The 23,237-nt window shown below is 44.3% G+C and overlaps 1 protein-coding gene across 1 annotated transcript in view; it reads left to right on the forward strand.

The window, feature by feature from the left end:
* LOC116780039 (guanine nucleotide-binding protein G(q) subunit alpha) overlaps positions 1-23,237 on the forward strand; it is a 207,879-nt gene that overhangs the window by 136,637 nt on the left and 48,005 nt on the right. The window lies entirely within an intron of this gene.

The following is a 23,237-nucleotide window of genomic DNA, read 5'->3' on the forward strand; positions in this document are numbered from 1 at the left end:
AGGATGTTTCCAGTATCCATATCTTCAGTATAATTTTGAACTTAATAAACTAATAAAACATCTGGGTTTGGCAATTGTTTGCAACACTTTTTGTGAAAGTTCATGATTATGACAAGTTTCCTTGTTTGTTTGTAAGAGTGCATGTGTGTAGTGACTTCTTGTGTATACTGAACAGGCAGTTGTGTCACAAAAACTGATTGCAGAATTTGTGCATGCATGTATGTGGTGAAGCTTCTAAGGGCTTGCAATTTTATTTGGGTTTTGTTTTTTTTTTAGTTAGATCCTTATACTAAAATCCCTTATGCATGCTGTTATGTGATTAAAATTTTTATATGTACCTTTTCTCATGTGAGTACTGTATTTGTCAGTAGTTTTGATTAGAACTGCAGTAGATGAGTGCTTTAAAAACCATAGTGAATTGTGTCTTTAATAAGTAATGATACAAAAAATAATTTAAAATATTCCTTTTCTGACAGTGTTCACTTTCACTCTTCATTCAAAGTAGTCTGAATTCAGAGACTCTCAAGATATTTCATGTAGCCCTATAATTTTGTTAGATGTCTTCTAAATTAAATGTCTTCACAAGTCCTCTTCTTGTTGCAAATAAACCAGTGGAAGAGGTAACTTCATCCTGTTTCTCTGTTGGAGAGACTTCCCACATCCAGTCTGTATCAGTGAAACAAGTTGGCTTAATTTGAAAAATTTCCATAGTGTTTGTTTGCTGTTGCAAATAATTTTCATAGAAATAGGTTATGGAGACATTGAACAAGCGCAAGAGCTAGGGATGGACTGTGACTTTTGGAAAAAGGTGCAGTGAGAAGCAGCTGGAGTGAGGATTTGACCTGCGCAGTTGCAGTTGGAAAAGATGTTTGATATTTTGATGTTATATTTAAAGTTACTGTTTGTGCCAGAGTCAATACAAATGTGATTCTCATTACTGTTCTCTATTATACGCTCACTGTCAGGATGCTAGGCATCCTCAAGTGTCAGGAAGGAATATGTGGATTGAAACCAACTCAAGCCTGTTGCTCTCCTCAAAATTCTTTTGCTAGTCATTCAGTTCTTATACTCTATATTGAGCTTAGCCAGGTATGCATTCCTCCCATGCTGGTCTGGCTAACTCAGAGAGAAATTCACGCTCAATGAACTCAGAGACAAACATTTACATCACCAGTTGATCCACTCTACTCATTGATCCAACCCTTTTGATATGAAGAAACATTGAATATAATTCACTGCAATAATAAGACTTATAAAATATGATAAACCAAACTATGATAAACCCTTTATCAAAGGGTTATCAAGGGTGTGACCTCAACTTGAGAACTGTGTGCAGTTCTGGGGCCCACAATTTAAAAAGGATGTTAAGGTCCTTGAATGTTTCTAGAGAAGGGCAACAAAGCTGGTGAAAAGGATGGAAGGAATGTCCTATGAGGAGTGGTGAGGACTCTGGGTTTGTCTAGTTTGGAGAAAAGGAGGATGAGGGCTGACCTCATTGCTTTCTAAAGCTTCCTGAGGAGGGGAAGTGGAGAGGGAGGTACTGATCTCCCTGGTATCCAATGACAGGACATGTGGGAATGGTTCAAAGCTGCACCAGGGAAGGTTCAGATAAGGAAACATTTCTCTATCGAGGGGGTCAGACACTGGAATGGGCTTCCTAGAGAGGTGGTCTATGCCCCAAGCCTGTCAGTGTTTAAGAAGCATTTGGACAATGCCCTTAATAATATGCTTTCAGTTTTGGTCAGGCAGTTGGACTACATGATAACTGTAGGTCTCTTCCAACTGAACTAGTCCATTCTATTCTAAAAATATAAAATTCTAAATGTTATTGTAACAGACATAATAATAATATTTGAAAATTGTGTGTGCTGGTAGTGTGTTTAAGTAATAATAACATTCCAGTTGTCTTTTCCTTTTTATGTAAATATTCACTTTTGTTCATTTACACTTTCCATATTCCCTCTCAGCATTTTGAAATATTCTGTCAACCCAATAAGTTACTTTAAAAAAATTAAACCCCATACCTCTTAATCGAAAATGTGTATGCAGTTCCAGAAACATAAAGTATACACCTTACGCAGCTAATACAAAAGTCATTATATTGGTATTGAGCATGTCTGTTGATTTGTCTCACTGGCATTTTGGGAAGATTGTACATGACTAAAGAGAAACAATTAATTTCTGCTTGTTATTGTTTACTTTGGCTGAACACCAGGTATCCACTGGGCCTGCACCCAAGTCCCTCCGGAGGGAGGGGGGGGAAGGGGGGAAAAGAGGGAAGGAAAAAAAAAAATACTAGATTGGAGTTGCTAAAAAGATCATTTATATTTACACAAAGATAGATAGAAACACTATAAACAATATGCATACAGAGAAGAACTAAAAATAAAGATACTTCCCCACAACCAACGATCTCCTCCCCCAATGGAACTGCCCGACCACTCCACACAGCTACCCCGGAAGAGAAGAGACCAAGTTCACTCTTCCTCCCCCTTTTTATATTTTAGCTGACCTAACATGGTATGGAATATCTTCCTGTTTGAGTCAGGTGACTTATCCTAGTTTCCCCAGAAAAAGAAATGTTATTTAGCTACACAAACCCACTACAATCTCCACCCCTTATTCCATACCATTTATGTCACACCCATATCCCCATATTCACCTATATCCCCCTCTTGTAGAGGTCTTGTCTTCTACAGTTGTCTCTTCGTTGAGCCTCAGTGTCAGCTTAGTTTGGGTCTTCCTCATCTGGTGACTTTTCCTGCAACACACAACTCAGAATACAAATTAGTTTTTCCCCAAGGTTAAATCTCCTTGAGACACACACTGGGTTTCCCCATCTTCTCTCATTATCCACCAAGTATATCCAGGTCCTTGAGCAAAGACCATCCCACGAATGGGTTTACCTTTGCTCGAGGGAGGGTTAACCCAAACTGCTTTACCTAACATACGTCTCAAGTTAATTACTGGGACTTTGTCTCCATCCACAGTGTGAAGGGACTCTGATTGGGCAGGACTGGCTCAATTGACGGAACCTCTAGTGTTGACTAGCCATATAGCCTTTGCTAGATGCTGATGCCAATTTTTGAAAGCCCCCCCCCAATGCCTTCAAAGTATTTTCAGCAATCCGTTACATCGCTCAGCTTTTCCAGCAGCTGGTGCATGATATGGGATATGATATATCCATTCAGTGCCGTGTTCCCTTGCCAAGTAGTAACTAAACTGTTTTTGAAATGAGTCCTATTGTCTGACTCAATTCGCTCTGGGGTGCTGTGTCGCCACAGTACTTGCTTTTCAAGACCCAGAATGGTATTTCTGGCAGTTGCGTGAGGCACTGGATAAGTCTCTAACCATCCAGTGGTTGCTTCCACCATGGTGAGCACATAGCGCTTACCTTGGTGAGTCTGTGGCAACCTGATATAGTCAACCCCGTATCTATACTTATCCCAACATCCACCATACCATAGGGGTTTCACTCTTTTTACTTGTTTGATGGCAGCGCATGTCTCAAAATCATGGATAACCTGGGAAATAGTGTCCACAGTTAGATCCACCCCTCGGTCTCGTGCCCATCTATAGGTGGCATCTCTGCCCTGATGACCTGAAGCATCATGGGCCCATCGAGCTAGGAACAACTCTCCCTTATGCTGCCAGTCTAGGTCTACTTGCGACACCTTGATTGTGCAGCTCGATCTGCTTGTTTGTTGTTGTGATGTTCCTCATTAGCTTGATTTTTGGGTACATGGGCATCTACATGGCAGACTCTCACAGTCAGCTTCTCAATTCGAGTGGCAATGTCTTGCCATAAATCAGCAGCCCAGATAGGTTTTGCTCTACGCTTCCAACTGATCTTCCTCCACCGATCCAACCACCCCCATAGAGCATTGGCTATCATCCATGAGTCAGTGTAGAGGTAAAGCCTTGGCCATTTCTCTTGTTGGCAATGTCCAGGACCAATTGAACGGCTTTGAGTTCTGCAAATTGACTTGATTCACCTTCTCCTTCAGTAGCTTCCGCCACTTGTTGGGTAGGACTCAAGACAACTGCTTTCCACTTCCAATTTTTCCCTACAATATGGCAAGAACTGACAGTGAAGAGGGCATAATGTGTTTCTTCTTCGGATAACTGATGTATGGGAGCTTCCTCAACCCTATCCACTTGTCTTCTTCTTCCTCATCGGCCAAACTGAAGTTTCCCCCTTCAAGCCAATTTGTTATGATCTCTAGGATTTCAGGGCAATTTGAGTTTCTGAATCGGGCATGCTGTGTAATCAAAGCAATCTATTTACTCCATGTAGCATCAGTGGCATGATGCGCAGAGGGCACCTTTCCCTTAAACATCTAACAGCACTGGTACTCGGGATGCCAGGAGGAACTGTGCTTCTGTGCCAATCACTCTGAGGCTGCTTGTATTCCTTCATAAGCCACTAGGATTTCCTTCTCCCTGGGGGTGTAGTTGGCTTCAGATCCTCTGTAGCTTAGGCTCCAGAAACCGAGTGGTCGGCCTCGGGTCTCACCAGGCACTTTTTGCCAGAGGTTCCAGGAGGGACCATTATCCCCGGCTGCAGAATAAAGTAGATTTTTTACGTTTGGTTCTGTCCTGATGGTCCAAGTGCCACGGCATGTGCAATCTCCTGCTTAATCTGTTTAAAGGCTTGCTGCTGTTCAGGACCCCATAGGAAATCATTCTTCTTACCGGTCACTAAGTAAAGAGGGTTCACGATTTGGCTGTACTCAGGAATATGCATCCTCCAAAAACCTATGGCTCCTAGGAAAGTTTGTGTTTCTTTCTTGTTAGTTGATAGACCCATCGCTGTGATCTTGTTGATGACTTCTGTTGGAATTGATGGCGTCCATCTTACCATTTCACCCTTAAAAATTAATCTCTTTGGCAGGTCCCTTGACCTTACTCTTTTTGATGGCAAAACAGGCTTTGAGGAGAATTTGGATAATTTCTTTTCCTTTTTCAAAAACTTCCTCTGCTGTGTTCCCCCATACAATAATATCATTAATATATTGTATATGTTCTGGAGCCTTACCCTTCTCTAATATAGCCTGAATCAGTCCATGGCAGATGGTGGGACTGTGTTTCCACCCTGGGGCAGTCAGTTCCAGGTGTACTGCACGCCCCTCCATGTAAAAGCAAACTGCAGCCTGCACTCTGTTGCTAAGGGGATGGAGAAGAACGCATTTGCAATGTCAATAGTGGCGTACCACCTCGCTGCCTTGGACTCCAATTCGTACTGGAGCTCCAACATGTCTGGTACAGCAGCACTCAATGACAGGGTAACTTCATTCAAGTCACGATAGTCCACAGTCAATCTCCATCCTCCATCAGATTTACGTACAGGCCAGATGGGGCTATTGAAGGGTGAGTGGGTCTTGCTGACCACCCTTGGCTCTCCAGCTCTTGGATCATCTTATGAATGGGTATCACAGCATCTTGGTTCATTCGGTATTGTCGTCTATGTACTGTTGTAGTGGCCGTTGGCACTTGTTGATCCTTGACTTGCAGCAATCCCACAACGGAAGGATCTTCTGAGAGGCCAGGCAGGGTAGATAATTGTTTAAATTTCTCTGTAGCCACTGTGACTACACCAAAAGCCCATCCATACCCCTTTGGATCTTTGAAGTATCCTCTCCTGAGGTAATCAATGCCAAGGATGTAAGGGGCCTCTGGACCAGTCACAATGGGGTGCTTTTCCCATTTGTCCCCTGTTAAACTCACTTCACCTCTAGCACTAATAATTCTTGACTTCCTCCTGTCACTCCAGAAATCCAGATGGGCTCTGTGCTTTTATGCCCTGATGGCATCAAGGTGCATTTTGTGCCAGTGTCTACTAAGGCTTTATTCTCTGCAGATCCGATGTGCCAGGCCATCGAACCCACACAGTCCAGTAAACCCTATTGTCCCTTTCCTCCTCCTGTATGAAGGCAGGGCCCCTCTATTGTTCTTGATCAGAGTATTCGCTGTCTGATCTTTGCATTGCCCAATCAGAGGTCCCCTCATCAGGATCACAGGAATCGATCTGTCTTTCTGCATCCCAAAGGTTGCTGATCTCTTTAAGGGACCTCTGCATCAACTATGTGGATGGCCTTCTTACTAGGTTTCTTCCCTCTCAATTCTCTTACCCAGGTTTCAAGTTTGGATAGGTTCACCATCCCACTTCTTCATGTCTTCCCCTTGGTCACACAGAAAGAACCATAGCTCACCACGGACCTGCTCTTGGGGTTCCTTTCCTTCTGAGTGGGACAGAAAGAGACTGAGACTGATCTCTTGGGTTGTCTCTGTGGTGATTCTCACATTCGGGGCACTTGTAAGGCCTCTCCATCTCTCCCCAGTGTTTGTGCCGGTGGTAGAGATCGGAGCTGTCTCTGAAATCTAACTTGCTGGCCCATGGGAGTGAGGAGGCTTCCATACCTTCTGCTATATTCCGTATCCAGGCACACATCGTGTCCACAGTTGGTTCATCCATCCTTGGATGATATATTGTTAACAAGTAGTTAACATACGATGCAGGGGCACCTTGAATTACTTTTCTCCACATGGGCAGCGTGCAAGGAATAAACTCTGGAGTTAGGAAGTTGTTATCGTCTGGGTCACTGTAAATCATTTCCAGCATGGCCAATTCCCGCAGGTACTGGACGCCTTCCTCTACAGTAGTCCACCTTCTTGGGGAGCTCATTAGATCTTCCTTGAACGGGTACCTTTCTCTCACACCGAAGAGGAACCGGAACCAAAGACTGCGAATAAATCTCTCCCTTCCAATTTCCTGTTCAATTTCATGATCTCTAACAATGGATCCTAGTTGCTGTGCTTCATGACCTTCTAACAGGTGACTTCCAGTCCCATTATCTCAGCATCAGAGCAGCCAGGTAAGAATTTGTTCACCAGACTGGCAGCTGTAATCTCTCCACAAGTCCCGAAGTTCTGATGGGCTCAGGGACCAGGTAACTTTGCATTCCTGTCTAATTTCCTCTCTGGTTGATCAACCTTCTATTGATGAACTGACTCTTTGTGAACTGGCTCTTTGCCTCACCTCCTCTTCTTCTCCTGTTATTACTTCCATTAATTCTTCTCTTGGAGGCATGGGCGGGGTAGATCCTTCTCCTCCTTCCTCCTTTACTAATCGCGGAGGTAGGCCTGTAGGTCCTGTAGATCTCCTTATCCATGTCTTCTTTTCACTACAGGGGCAATAATGACTTCATATGTTGTAGTTTGGGTCCCTGTCTCAGTCATAGTCTTTTAGAGTATTGAACTGCAGCTCGATAGGCACAGACCAGGCTCCAGTACAGGGTGAGAAGTTGCTGGTTTTGATCGGGGTAGGCAAGGCATCCTTCCATTAAACGACATGTCAGTTTGTTGGGGTTGAATACTTGTTCTGATGTGAAGTCCCAAGCAACAGGGGGTGTTAGACACCCTAAGAACCTGCCTAAATTCATCCACATTCCTTGCCATCCAGGAACTGGCCCCTTTAGAGAACATCCCAGTAAATTCTCTCTCGAAATTGGTTTTGTCCTAACACAAGGCAACAAAGACAACACTACCTTCCCCACTCCCCATACTGTTTTAAGAGCATTGGTTATAAGCAGCAACATAGCTAGACAGCTCAGGTAAGGATTAGTAAGGATCACGTGTGTCTTCATTACAAGACCCTCTATGTCAACATTAAGAAGGGAGAAAAAATTGATTTTATCCCCTTGTAGGTCCTTTAGGGGATAAGTTCCACTTCTCAGCAAAAGTGTTAGTAAAAGTACCAGCATAGCCACTAAAACTGGGCATATAGCCATGTTTATGTTAAATGTTCCTGGGTTAGCAAAAAAAACAGATAAGTGAGGCAGTTGTTTATATAAACAATCCTTCTTGGCAGTCCTCCCGGGTTTCAGCACCAAATTTGATTGTTTACTGTGGCTGAACACCAGGTATCCACTGGGCCTGCACCCAAGTCCCTCTGGAGGGAGGGGGGGGAAGGGGGGAAAAGAGGGAAGGAAAAAAAAAATACTAGATTGGAGTTGCTAAAAAAGATCATTTATATTTACACAAAGATAGAAAACACTATAAGCAATATGCATACAGAGAAGAACTAAAAATAAAGATACTTCCCCACAACCAACGATCTCTTCCCCCAATGGAACTGCCTGACCACTCTGCACAGCTACCCCAGAAGAGAAGAGACCAAGTTCACTCTTCCCCCCCTTTTTATATTTTAGCTGACCTAACATGGTATGGAATATCTTCCTGTTTGAGTCAGGTGACTTATCCTAGTTTCCTCCCCAGAAAAAGAAATGTTATTTAGCTACACAAACCCACTACACTGCTATATTCCAAAATATTCAGATGTGGTACAAAGCAGTGGATGCAGTAGAGCAGAAATACCTTGATGACAGTTGTTATGATACAGACGCTTACCCAATGATGATTTTTTTAAATGAATTATATTACTTTGGATCAGAGGGAACATGAGTTTTAAAGAGAAATATAAGGAGATCTTATTGATTTAGAGTCTTTTGAAAGAAATTTTGTGTTACTGATGCAGGTAAAACTTTCAGACTGATTGTCAGAAACATGTTTGATTCCCTCTAAGTTGATGAAAGAATGGAAAGTTATCTACTGTCATGGTTTAACCCCAGCTGGCAACTAAGTACAGTCCAGCTACTCACTCACTCCCCTGCTTTCCCTCTCTCCAGTGGGATAAGGAGGAGAATCAGGGGGAAAAAAAGTAAAACCCATGGATTGAGATAAGAACAGATTAATAATTGAAACTAAGTAAAATAATAATACAACAACAACAACAATAAAATAATAATAATTACAATAATTATAACTGTAATAAAAAGGGAGAGAGAAAACCCAAGAAAAACAAGCGATGCACAATACAATTGCTCACCACCTGCTGACTGATGCCCAGCCTGTTCTTGAGCAGCAATTAGCCCCTTGGTTGACTCCCCCCAGTTTATATACTGAACATGATATTCTCTGGTGTGAAACATCCCTTTGACCAGTTCAGGTCAGCCATCCTGGCTATGTTCCCTCTCAGCTTTTTATATACCTTCTCACTGGCAGAGAGTGAGACACTGAAAACTCCTTGACTCAGTGTAAGCACTGCTCAGCAACAACCAAAACATCAGTGTGTTATCAGTATTATTCTCATACTGAATCCAAACACACAGCACTGTACCAGCTACTAAGAAGAAAATGAACTCTATCCCAGACAAAACCAGGATGCTACTAATATGGTAAGAGGAGGAATGGCTAATCTGCAAAAATGTGAAATTAAGTAACATAAAATATGGTCATGAGAAGAATTTTAAGAGAAATCTCTATTCCTTTACTTCAGAGCAAGATTGTTCAAATTCTATTCTAATCTGATTTCCAGCCCAAGTAATTCTTCTACACAATGGTTATAAAAAACAAAACAAACCAGTTAAGCAGATATGGTGTGATGACCCCAGACAGCAACTAAACACCCACCTAGCTGCTCACTGACTTCTGCTTTCAGTTTAAAGCTGTTACCCCTTCTATCGCTAAATGCCCTTGTGAAAAGTCTCTCTCCAGCTTTCTTGTAGGCCCCCTTTAGGTACTGAAAAGCTGCTATAAGGTCTCCCCAGAGCCTTCTCTTCTTCAGGCTGAACAACTCCAACTCTCTCAGCCTGTCTTCATAGGAGAGGTACTCCAACCCTCTGATCTTCTTCATGGCCCCCTCTGGACTTGCTTCAAGAGGTCCATATCTTTTTTATGTTGGGAGCCCCAGAGTTGGATGCAGTACTCCAGGTGGGGTCTCATGAGAGTGGAGTAGAGGGGAAGAATCACCTCCCTTGACCTGCAACTGTCGCGAATGAGTTTTAAGGTCGCTTAAAGGATCACAGCAAAGGTATCATCAATAGCAGGTTTAATATAAAAGTGAAAGTGTGGCAAGGTTCACTCTACTACTAACTAGATGGTTAAAGCACACAGAGAAAAAGCAAACAAAAACAAAAAGCAATCAATCTAAAATCAAAATCAACCAAAAATTATCTACATGGAGGCTGGGGGCAGGGGGAAGAAAAGGGTAAGGGTAGGAAAGGGTAAGGATAAAAAGGAATAAGGAAGACCCTCCCATTGAGTCACAGAGTCCAGAGTAGATCCCCTTGCTAAACTGAGCCCCAGACTTGACCAACAGTTTAGACTTAAAGGTTTAACAGCACTTAATCAAAAGCTTAAGTTAAACAACTTAACGAAGGATTCATATAGAATTTACTATAGCACAACAGTAACTCACAGGCCTAACTTACAAATCTAAAGTACTTAAGAATCTAGGAGACCAACATTCTTAGTACATTTGCTATAGCATATTCACACTCAAGCACAGACATAAAGAGTCTGTACAGAATCACAGAATATGCTGAGTTGGAAGGGACCCACAAGGATCATCAAGTGGTTATGAGCCCAGGATCCATCACTGTCATTACAGTGATCCTCCAAGAATAGCGAACTTGAGAGTTCAGGCTCTGAGATGCTCCACTCAGAGGGAGGTTACTGGTCTCAGCAAGAGAGAGCTCAAAGGGTCTCACTTAAGACCTCTGTTTATAGGGTCACAAGAGAGTGGGTTTTAGTCATAATAATTTTTCAATCCTGATTGCAATTCGAATCAGTAACCTTCTTTGAAAGTTTGATAACAAAAATTTTTTTCCACTTGTGTTGTTATTCAGGCAAGAAAAATAAGTTTCCAAGGCTGTTTGTCAAAAACCAGGAACTTGTTAGTCAACACTAGTTTCTGGGAACAGACAGTGTTTCTGAGAAACTCAAGCGGAGCTTAGCCCAGATGCTGTTCGTCAAGGCCAAGGCCTAATAAGGATTTCTGAGATCATAGTGTGGCCTGAGGAATGTATAGGGGATGCACCACCACAGTGGCCCAGGATACATTTGATTATCTGGGCTGCAAACGCATTCTTGGGTTATGCTGAGCTTCTCATCCACCAACACTCCTAAGTCTTTATCCTTAGGGCTGCTCTCAATCCATTATTCGCCCAGTCTATATTTGTGCTTGGGATTGCCCTGACCTAGATGCAGGACCTTGTGCTTGGCATTGTTGAACTTCATGAAGTTGACATGGGCACACCTTTCAAGCCTGTCAAGGTCCCTCTGGATGCCATCCTTTCCTTCCAGCATGTCATCTGCACCACACAGCTTGGTGTTGATGGCAAACTCATCGAGGGTGCACTCAATCTCACTACCAATGTCACTGACAGAGATTTTAAACTGTGCCAGTCCCAATACCAACACCTGACGACGCCACTCGTCACTGCTGTCCCCCTGGATATTGAGCTGTTGACTGCAACTTTTTGAGTGCGACCATACAGCCGATTCCTTATTCACTGAGTGGTCCATCCATTAAAACCATGTTTATCCAGTTTAGAGACAACGATGTCATGCAGGACAATGTCAAATGCTTTGCACAAGTCCAGGTAGATGATGTCAGTAACTTTCCCTCATCCACGCATGCTGTAATCCCATTGTAGAAGGCCACCAAATTTGTCAGGTATGATTTGCCCTTAGTGAAGCCATGTTGACTGTCACCAATCACCTCTCTGTTTCTACGAGCCTTAACATAGCTTCCACGAGGATCTGCTCCATGATCTTGCCAGGCATTGAGGTGAGACTGATCAGCCTGTAGCTATCTGGGTCCCTATGGGAAGACACACATTTTCCTTAGTCTTCCTTTTATCATCAATGTACCTATAGAAGTTTTTCTTGTTGCCTTTGATGTCCCTGGGCAGATTTAATTCTATCAGGACTTAGATTTTTCTAACTTGATGCCTGACAGCTAGGACAATTTTTCTGTATTCTTCCCAGGCTCCCTGTTCTTGCTTCTAGCCTCTGTCATCTTCCTTTTTGTGTTTGAGTTTGTCCAGGAGCTCCATGTTCTTCCTTGCAGGTCTCCTGGCATTTTTGCCTGACTTCTCTTTTGGGATGCCTTGCTCCTGAGCTTGGAAGAGGTGATCCTTTGTTATTAACCTACTGTCTTGGGCCCCTCTTCCTCCAGGGCTTTATCCCATGGTACTCTATCAGGCAGATCCCTGAAAAGGCCAAGGTCTGCTCTCCTAAAGGTCAGGGTAGCAAGCTTGCTGTGTGCCCTCCTCGTTGCCCTAAGGATCTTAAACTCCACCATGGTCACTGCAACCAAGGTTGCCCTCAAGCTTCACATACCTCCAGCTCCTCCTTCTGGTCTAACAGAAATGAGCTGTCAGTCACCAAGGGAAGCTGCTCTGGAGCAGGCCTGATCTGCAGCAGAATGGCAGATTTCGGTGCACAGGGGTTTTCCCTCAGGGAGGGAAGCCCCAGAGCAGTGGAGAGACCCACCAGAAGCCACATGGTAGCCGATTACAAGGCTTGGGCGTTGCCAGAGAAACAGCAGATTTAAACACCATCTAACCACCCCCATGCCTATAATAACCAGGCTAAGGTTTTAAGGAAATGTTTATTTTCAAAGTCAGAGACCCTAATACACTGCAATACATCCCTGAATGCTCATGCAGCAGAGTGGGGGGGGGGAAGCAAAGCAGGAAAACTGTTTTGATGCTTGTCCTAGTTAGAACAGCTGGGACCGATTCATCATTGGATGGGTGTAGCCCAAAACTGTGTATTCTATAGCCTTCCATGCCATTTCCCAGAAACTGTTGTCAGTAGAGACCTGCGAGGTGGGGGGATGTTCCTGTCCTCATGCCCTTTTATGGAATTCACTACTCTGAGGGAAGGACTGAGCATCCTTTTATGGAATTCCCCGCTCTGAGGGAGGGACTTAGCATTCCTACCTGAGCTGGAGAATATATAAACCTGGAGTTTCAGAACCTTTCCACCACTCGTGGGATCCTGCGGAGGACTGCAGCTCATGCTCTCAACCAGACTGCAGCTCACCGCTCTCAGCCGGACTGAGACCACCACCCTCGACTGGACTGCAATCACCACTTTTGGCCGGACTGCAACAGCTCTCCCACTGGCAAGTTTTTCCCCTCTCCCTTTGCTTTGGACTCGGGGGGGGGCAGGGAGCACTGCTTTGTTTGTACCCCGGGGTACTGGGTTGTACATTTGGGTTTTGTGGGTTGCTTGTCTGTGTGGTCATACTTATTGTATTATTTTATTAAATTGTTATTCTGACTTGTAATCTCTCCTTTGAGTTGGGTTGGTTTCCCTGCCGGTTAACTTTTAAACCAGCACATTTTTGGCGCCCAATATGGGACAGAGAGAGAGAAGTCAGAATCATAATTTCATTTTAAACATTTGTCTATTTGGATATAGAAACTCCTGATCACCATGTTGTTTGATGCATTCACGTGGATGTTGTATCTGAGTCTGTTCATATTTCCACAGATGGGGTACTATTTGCCTGTTTTGATGCTCTTTTAAAACCAGGGAGAGGGATCCAAATTGCTTTATTAGTATACTATTTATGTCATCGTAACATCAGAAGCAATGAGTTTCATTGTAAATGTGTATTCAGTCCTGTTGCTTGTCCTGGTTTGGGTTGCTACCTCTGGGGCCTCATTAAAAATCGTACCCAGCCCTTTGGGGGAACAGGGGGGAATGGTTGTTTCCAGCCTCCACCTCCTTCTTCCCCTTCAGACCTGTTACAACAGTTTTTGAAAATATTGAGTTCCTTTGATGTTAAGGACAGCATAATGTTATTGTTAGTGTTGCTTTGTCTGCTCTGTACTGTCTACACCATGTTTAGGGTTAGAACAGGGCCTTCTAGGGGGGTTGTTTGGATGCCTGCCTGGGAGTGGATATGTTGAGTGGCACGGGAAGTGGGAGGACATCGGCCAGTATTTGGAGAAGTTTTCTCCTCCAATGATCTGGAAATTCACCCTGAACAACTGCAGGATCCTGTTAGCATGATAAGATGGTGAAGGGAAAATGCTCTGGCAGCTCCAGAGATGACCAATCACAGCAACCTGCTGGGCCCTGACCACTGCCTACCGGACACTACTTGACATGGTACAGCACTGTCAGGGGGAGGAGAGATGGAGCAAATCCACAGGCACCACGTCCACCCAAACTACAACTGAGTCAGAGGGAGAAAGAAGTGAATCAACCGGCACTGTGTCCACACAAACCATCGAGGAACCAGAAGAAAAACCCAAACCAATAGCAGTCGCCCTGTCCAGAAAAGGAAATCAAAGACTAAATCAGTCCGTATAGCAAATGATGATGAAGAGGCAGGACCTGCACATCCGGAGGAGACAGAGCCAGAAATAATCACTCGGTCCCTATCCCTGGGGAGAGCGTGAGTTCCGGAGAGAGTTCACACGACAGGCAAATGAGTCCATTCTGACCTGGCTGCTCCAAATCTGGGATGCCGCAGCTAACGATACAATTCTAGATGGGAGTGAAGCCAGACAGTTGGGATCCCTGTCTCGAGATGTAGTCATTGATCAGGGGATTGGAAGGAGGCAGGAAACTCTCAACCTCTGTCAGCGACTGTTGTCCAGTGTGAGGGAGAGATACCTTTGTAAGGAGGACCTCCACGTACAGCAAGGACAGTGGAACACGATGGAACAAGGTATCCAGTGCTTAAGAGAATTAGCTGTACTGGAGATAATCTTTTCAGAGGATGAAAGATTCCCTAAAAGTCGAGATGGTGTACAGTGCACATCCCAGATGTGGTTAAAGTTTGCACGACTCGGGCCAGAAATGTATTCCTCTACTTAGCAACACTGCAATGGAGGGAGGGAGAGAACAAGGTGGGCGCGTTGGTTAGAAACTCAGGATTATGAAGACACTGTCACCGCCCCATTATGAGCCCTCGTCTCATCTGTGGAAACCAAACTGGTCGAACATGTCCGAAGCCTGGAAGAGAAGATGAAGAGGGACACCAGAAGCTAAGAGAAGAAATTAAGGAAGGGATCTTCCATATCGTGCCAGGACAAACAAGACTCTCTGCTATTAGGAGCCAGCGTCCCCAGCTAAGGAGAGAGGGTACGCTCCACGTGGCAATCTATGGTCTTACTCCGTGAGCACGGAGAAAGATATGGACACCGGCGCACAATGTACTTTAATGCCATCAAGATACGTAGGGGCAGAATCCATCTCCATTTCTGGGGTGACAGGGGGATCCTACAACTGACTGTACTGGAAGCTGAAGTGAGCCTGACTGGGAAGGAATGGCATAGACACCCCCATCGTGACTGGCCCAGAGACGCTGTGCATCCTTGGCATAGATTACCTGAGGAGTGGGTATTTCAAAGACCCAAAGGACTTTGCTGGACTTTTGGCATAGCTACTGTGGAGACAGAGGAAATTAGGACAGTTGAACACCTTGCCTGGTCTCTCAGAGGACCCCTCTGCTGTGGGACTGCTTAAGGTCGAAGAACAATTGGTACCGATAGCCACAGCAACAGTGCACCGTCAGCAATACCGCCCCTACCGAGACTCTGTGCCCCTATACATAAGATGATCCGTGCCCTGGAGACCCAGGGGGTGGTCAGCAAGACTCGCTCACCCTTTAATAGCCCTATATGGCCAGTTGCGTAAGTCCAGCGGAGAGCTGAGGCTGCGAGTGGATTACCGTGGACTCAATGAAGTCACACCACCCCTGAGTGCTGCTGTGCCGGACATGCTGGAGCTCCAGTACGAGCTGGAGTCCAAGGCAAACAAGTGGTATCCACCACTGACATTGACAATGCCTTTTTCTCCATTCCTTTGGCAACGGAGTGCCAGACCACAATTTACTTCCACTTGGAGAGGTGTGCAGTACACCTGGAATCGACTGCCTCAGGGGTGGAAACACAGTCCAGCATTTGCCATGGACTGATCCAGACTGCACTGGAAAAGGGCGCAGGCTCCAGAACATCTACAGTACCTTGACGACATCATTGTATGGGGGAACACAGCGGGGGAAGTCTTCGAGAAAGGAGAGAAGATAATCCAGATTCTCCTAAGAGCTGGTTTTACCACTAAACGAGTAAGGTCAAGGGACCTGCTCAGGAAATTCAGTTCTAGGAGTGAAGTGGCAAGATGGACGCAGCCTAATTCCAACGGAGGTGATTAACAAAATAGCAGCCATGTCCCACCAACCAGCAAGAAGGAAACACAGGTTTTCCTAGGTGCTGTGGGCTTTTGGAGGATGCATATCCCCGAGTACAGCCAGATTGTAAGCCCTCTCTACCTTGTGACACGGAAGAAAAATGATTTCCAGTCGGGGGCCCCTGAACAACAACAAGCATTTGAACAAATTAAACAGGAGATTGCCCATGCGGTAGCCCTTGGGCCAGTAGGACAGGACAGGACTGTGAGAACGTACTCTACACTGCAGCGGGAAGAATGGTCCTTCCTGGAACCTCTGGCAGAAAGGTGCCTGGGGGAGACCGAGGACGACACGCGGGATTCTGGAGTCGGGATACAAAGGATCTGAAACCAACTATACACCAACTGAGAAAGAGATCCTGGGCTGCTTTATGAAGGAGTTCGAGCTGCTCAGATGTGATCGGCACCAAAGCGCAGGTTCCTCCTGGCACCCCGACTACCAGTGCTGGGTGGATGTTCAAGGCAAGAGTTCCTTCTACACATCACACCACCGATGCCACATGGAGTAAGTGGATCGCTCGGATCACACAGCAAACCCGGATAGGGAATCCTAATCGCCCTGGGATTCTGGAAAATTATCACCAATTGGCCCGAAGGTGAGAGTTTCGGACTATCCTCTGAAGAAGAAGAGGAGGCAGGTGACACGGGCTGAGGAGGGTCCCACCATATGACAAACTATCAGCAGATGAAAGGTGATATGCGATCTTCAACGGATGGCTCCTGTCGCATGTAGGGACAAACCGAAAATGGAAGGCAACCGTGTGGAGTCCCACACGGTGAGTTGCAGAAGCGACTGAAGGACAAGGTGGGTCAAGTCATGTTTGCAGAGCTTAAAACCGTTCAGTTGGTTTTGGATATAGCTGAAGGAGAGAAGTGGCCAAGACTCTATCTCTACACTGACTCATGGATGGTGGCCAATGCTCTGTGGGGATGGCTGGAGCAATGGAAAAGGCCAACTGGCAGCGGCCAAGGGAAACCCATCTGGGCGACAGAGATGTGGCAGGACATCGCTGGCCAGGATAGAGAAGCTGAGTGTGAAAGTCGGTTCACATAGATGTTCATGTACGCAAGAAACAGGCTACTGAGGAGCATCGTAACAACAAGCAGGCGGGACCGATCTGCCAGGATTAAAGTCTCTCAGGTAGATCTGGATTGGGCAGCACAAAGGAGAATTATTTCTGGCTCGATTGGGCCCATGACGCCTCCGGTCACAGGGGAGAGATGCAACATACAGATGGGCTCGTGGACCGAGGGGGTGGACTTAACCAAGGACATTGTTCACAGGTTCATCCATGACTGTGAGACATGTGCTGCCATCAAGCAGGCCAAGCGGGTGAAACCTCTATGGTATGGTGGACGGTGGTCGAAGTACAGGTATGGGGAAGCCTGGCAAGTTGACTACATCACACGCTCCCCAAAACCCGCCAAGGCAAGCACTACGTACTGACCATGGTAGAAGGAAGTACTGGATGGCTTGGAGACATATCCCCGTGCCTCATTGCAGTGCCCGGAATACATCCTGGGTCTTGAAAAACAAGTCCTGTGGCGACACGGAACCCCGGAGAGAATTGAGTCTGATAATGGGACTCATTTCAAGAATGACCTCGTAGACACCTGGACCAAAGAGCACGGCATTGAGTGGGTGTATCATATCCCCTACCATGCACCAGCGGCTGGAAAAAGTGAGCGGTTGCCAACGGACTGCCTGAAACCACCCTGAAGGCACTGTGTGGGGAGACTCTCAAACACTGGGAGCTGCATTTAGCAAAGGCCCACCTGGTTTGGTCAACACCCGAGGCTCCATCAATCGAGCTGGTCCTACCCAATCAGAACCTTTGCATATGTAGATGGAGATAAAGTCCCTGTGGGCATATGAGAGGAATGTTAGGGAGACTGTTTGGATTAGTCCCACCTCAAGCAAAGGCAAACCCATCCGAGGGATTGTTTCTGCTCAGGGACCTGGTTTCACCTGGTGGGTAATGCAAAAAGATGAGGAGACTTATTGTGTACCACAGGGGGACCTAATTTTGAGTGAGAATGATCCGTAATGTTTCATTGTATGTATATATATATGTGTATGTAGTTTTAGCTGTCACTAGTATTGAGGCCATGTTACTGAGAACGCAACAGCGAATGGGCAGGGCACGTCTCAAGGATGAAGGACCCACCGCCTCCCTAAGATCCTGCTCTATGGTGAACTTGCCACTGGCTGCCGCATGAGAGGAGCCCCGAAGAAAGATTCAAGTACTCCCTGAAACAACATCTCAACCTTGGCCATATTGATCACCATAACTGGTCTACTCTGGCCTCCAATCGGGAGGCCTGGAGACACACCATCTATAACGCAGCTGTCTCCTTTGAGAACTCACGCAGGATCACTCTCGAGGAAAAAAGGCAACGCAGAAAGAACCGTGTCTTGCAAAATACACCATCTAAGGAGTCTTTCTGCTGCGCCTTTTGCAATCGGATATGTCTGTCACGTATTGGCCTCATAAGCCACCAGCGGCCTGCAGCAAATGTGGATAGTGCCTTCCCAAATCTTCGTTCGCGAAGCCTAGCCATTAAAATGAAAAATAGTTTTAAGGAGGACACAGTCTTAAGGGGGTTAATTGGTCATGACATGGATGGCATAGAATAAGGGGTGGATAATGTCCTAGTTAGAACAACTGGGACCAATTCAATCACTGGATGGATGTAGTCCAAACCTGTGTATTCTATAACCTTCCATGCCATTTCCCAGAAACTGTTGTCAGTAGAGGCCTGCGAGGTGGGGGGATGTTCCTGTCCTCATGCCCTTTATGGAATTCCCACTCTGAGGGAAGGAACTGAGTATCCTTTTATGGAATTCCCCACTCTGAGGGAGGGACTTAGCATTCCTGCCTGAGCTGGGAATATATAAACCTGGAGTTTCAGAACCTTTCCACCATTCATGGGATCCAGAGGAGGGCTGCAGCTCACCGCTCTCAGCCGGACTGAGACCACACACCCTCGACTGGACTGCAATCACCACTTTTGACCGGACTGCAACAGCTCTCCCACTGGCAAAGTTTTTCCCCTCTCCCTTTGCTTTGGACTCGAGGGGGGCCCAGGGCGCATCGCTTTGTTGTGGCCTGGGGTGCTGGGTTGTACATTTGGGCTTTGTGGTTAGGACTGGTTGCTTGTCTGTGTGGTCGTACTTATTGTATTATTTTATTAAATTGTTATTCTGACTTGTAATCTCTCCTTTGAGTTGGGTTGGTTTCCCCTGCTGGTTAACTTTTAAACCAGCGCAATGCTTTTATAGCAACACCTTTCACACGTTCATAACTTTTCAAGGCTGTATTCTCCCTGTGTTTTATGGCCTGCCTGACTCCCAGCAAGGACCCCTAGGAATGTCTGTGAGAATTTTCTCTCTCCTTGCAGCAGGGGAGTTGCTTCTTTACAGAGAGAACATACACAGCCACCATTCATGAGAAAGAACTCTTTCCCACACTAGGTCTTCCCAACTGCAGAAGCTCCCTGTCTTTCTTTCCTCACCAAAATCTTCCATTTTCTTCTCCTACAACAGCTAAGACAAAAAAAAGAAAGTGTATGACCCGTGAAAGCACAGTCGGTGACATGGGAAGAATACAGAACTGCTGCTTACTACTGTAGGGAGAAAAATGCACGCTGGTCAAAGCTTAATTGGAGTTGAAAATGGGCAGTTACTGCGGGGGACAGTAAAAAGAGTTTTTTTTAAATACGTTAATCGCACAAGGCACTCAGAAATAACTTGGTCTTTACTGATGAGGCTGATCACCTCACAAACAGGGAACAGAGAAAAGGCAGAGATGTTTAATGCTTTCTCCCTTTTTTCTTAACACTGATGATGGGCCTAAGGGGGTTCCAGAGCACTGAGCTGGAGGACCCATGGATGTGAGAACAATAAACTCCAGTCAACCCCTCATGGACTTGCTGTGTGAGTTTGCTGTTCCAGTTGGATCCCTATAAGTCTATGGGATTCATCCAAGAATACTCAAAGAACTGGTTGATGTCATTGTGAGGCCTCTCTCAATGATTTTTGAATTGTCTTGGAATCTGGAGAGCTCCCAGTTGACTGGGAGCTGCAAAAACACTGTCCAATTTTCACTAAGGGCAAGAGGATATACCTGGTACTACAGGTCTGTCAGTCTCATGTCAGTGCCTGGAAAAATTATGGAGAAGATTATTCTGGCAGTTATTGAAAACACACTTGAAGGACAATGCAGTCAGTGGTCACACCCAGTGTGAGGGGACAAGTCCTGCTTGTCAACTTAATTTCCTTTTACGAACAAGGTAAACCACCTATTTGATCAAGGGAACGCAGTATAATGTCATCTTTTTGGATTTCCATAAAGCTTTTGATACTGTCTCTCATAGGATCCTTCTGTACAAATATCCAGCACACAACTGGATAAACACATCATGCGATGGGTGGCGAAACTGGCTGATTGGGTTGGGAGCAAAGGGTAATAGTGAATTGGGGTAACATCATGCTGTTCAGACAGCTCAAACGACGAATCTTCTTTCAAAGTAGGGACAGGATAGCAGAAGGCTGGAAGAGCTCTTTATTGCAGCAGGTTACAGACATTTATACTTTTTACACAACACACATGTCAAATTACTATTGGTGTCTCATATAACATACATCAGACCATACACGTCAGTTTACTATTGGTACTTTTCATGTACACATATATCAGGTCATACACATGTCAATCTACTATTGGTGTCTTCATGTATAAATACATCAGGATTGGTTGCAAATAGTAAACTCGTGCTGACACTGCTTTTGTCGTCATGATGATTTTGCAAAAGTCCAGGAAGTCTGTTTTTTCTACTTCCTGTCTTCCATCTTCTTACTTCCTTCTCACAGACTTGTTAAAGCTGACATTCCCCCTTTTTTTGTTTTGACAGTCTGTTGCAGGGCTTTTTGCAACAGACCGATCAAGCAAGGTATCAGCATTGACAACTCCTGATTCAAAGCTAAGACGAAATACAGTGTCCTATAATAAGGATGGATAACAACACTTCACCAAGAGTTCATCTATCATTAGAATAAGGATTCACTATAGTCTGACAGATTTATGTAATACATTCCCTTAAAGTCTTATACTCTAATATAAAAGTATTTTTAAGTTTGCACACATATATTTGTGACACATTCCCTTAAAAATCTTACACTCTATTACAAAACCTTTTTAAGTTTGGACACATATATATATCTACGCAGTCTCTCTCTCTCATATAATCTTTCTTCAATCATTCATTGGTGGCCACCTCAGTCATTCTTCACTCACACACAATCGGAATTGCCATTAGACTTCCACACTTCAATTACACATTTACATTTCAGGTAGTTATTGGTTATGTACTTTCCAGTTTGTCATTTTTTTCGCAGTCACGTTTATCAACTGTACCTGGTTTGAAGAGGAAGGAATATAAGAAATATAAGACCTAACAAACTTAAATGAGATCTATTCTGAGTTAACCTTTGGTTTATGCGCATATATAGTCTCCTTTTCCCCCCTTTTTTTGTTTTTAAAAGTGTAAAATGCTTTTCTGATAATAACTTGGTTTATGAGGTGAGGTAGAAACTTCTACATATTTGGGTTTAAAAGAACATAAAAAGTAATGCCCGTTACACTTTTAATTTCTAATTGAACTGCACTTACGTTTTTTATAACTTAATTCTATACTATGGACTATTATCAGTTATCATTCAAAGTATTATTGCTTCAGAAAAACACACCATACATCTTTATGTTTTCAGATAAATTCACCCGTATTTGTCATTTCTAGTTATATCTCAAAGGTGCACTAAATTACAGTTTATGGCTTTAATTGTATGCTTTGTCTACAGGCACGTTGAGAACATAAGAGAATTAAACTGACAGTAGGAATATTCTATGGCAGCTCTGCAGTGTTCTGCCAGTTAAAGAACTTATCAAAAAAACTGAGGTAACAACAGTGGTCACACTACTCAGCTGAGAATTTCTCAAATTCTTGGAAGTTTTCAGAAATTCAAGTATACAAACACTTGTTGGAGAACAGAAATTGTGTGAACAATTTCTATTGCATTTCTGAGACCTTTACCTTGGCATGGTTGGGTGCAGACAGTAAAAAATACTGCACCACTAATATGGCTGCAGGTCTTGTGCCAAGGTGAAGGAGGAGTTCTTTTGGCAGGAAACAAGTTTTATGGACACCTGCTGTTATCCAATTAGTACTGTACACCACAGTATGTTTCCCTTATGTATCCAATGTAACCTAGGGAAGAATCACGTCTGTGTGTCACAGGCAGCTTATAAGCTGTCTGTCCTCTAATAAAGCAGGACATTTTTGCCAATCATATTGATTTGTGTGCATTTCTGTCTGATCCCCTCCGCCGTTAAACACTAGCTGCAACTTATCAGAATACTAGATAAATTAGGTTGACTGCATTTTGTTAGTCTATTAGCTGGTGTTCACACAGCTCCCTGTAAATTCTTTTAGTCATTCGTGTCATATCTTCTTGGGAGAACTGAAAGGCTGGTCTAAGGCTAGGCACTTGCAATACTGGAGCACAGAAACTCCACAATCACTGTCATTTTTCTGCTGTGGAATACACTTTGCCACAGCAGTCTGCCAACCTGAAGGAACTCGGGGTGATTCTTCTCCTTTCCTTCAGTCAGCAAATATTGTTGAATGTTTTCCACACAAAACTGAAAATGAATGCCTTGGGAATCATAAAATGAAATAATTCAACTGGGATGTTCACAACAATGAGGAACCAGTGGACCTTCCAGGTGAATAGGAATTAATAAGAGAGTCTTTTTGAATAAGTCTATCTTTTTAGTCCATCATTTTACCCCATTATATCCTTTGGTTATGAGCTGTCTATGAAAAACACTGTTTAAAGAAATTAATCTTTTCAGGACTGCATCCATTATGAGTTCACCATACATGTTAATTATTTGGTCATTCAACCAGTTTTGGCCTTCCAGTGTAGTTAAATCATCTATATCCAGTATGTGTTTATTATAGGAGATTTGAAAATTGCAAGTGGAGGGTTTTGGATGTTTTTCCTTGATATTCATGATTTCTCTGGTGATAAAAGATTTTCTGTGGGAGAAATCTTCATTAAAGATTTCTTCTAATCTCTTCAGGACATCTTTTTCACAGAGTGGTATTAAACTGCC

The sequence above is a fragment of the Chiroxiphia lanceolata genome, chromosome W, assembly GCF_009829145.1.
Source record: "Chiroxiphia lanceolata isolate bChiLan1 chromosome W, bChiLan1.pri, whole genome shotgun sequence".
Classification (NCBI taxonomy): Eukaryota; Metazoa; Chordata; class Aves; order Passeriformes; family Pipridae; genus Chiroxiphia; species Chiroxiphia lanceolata.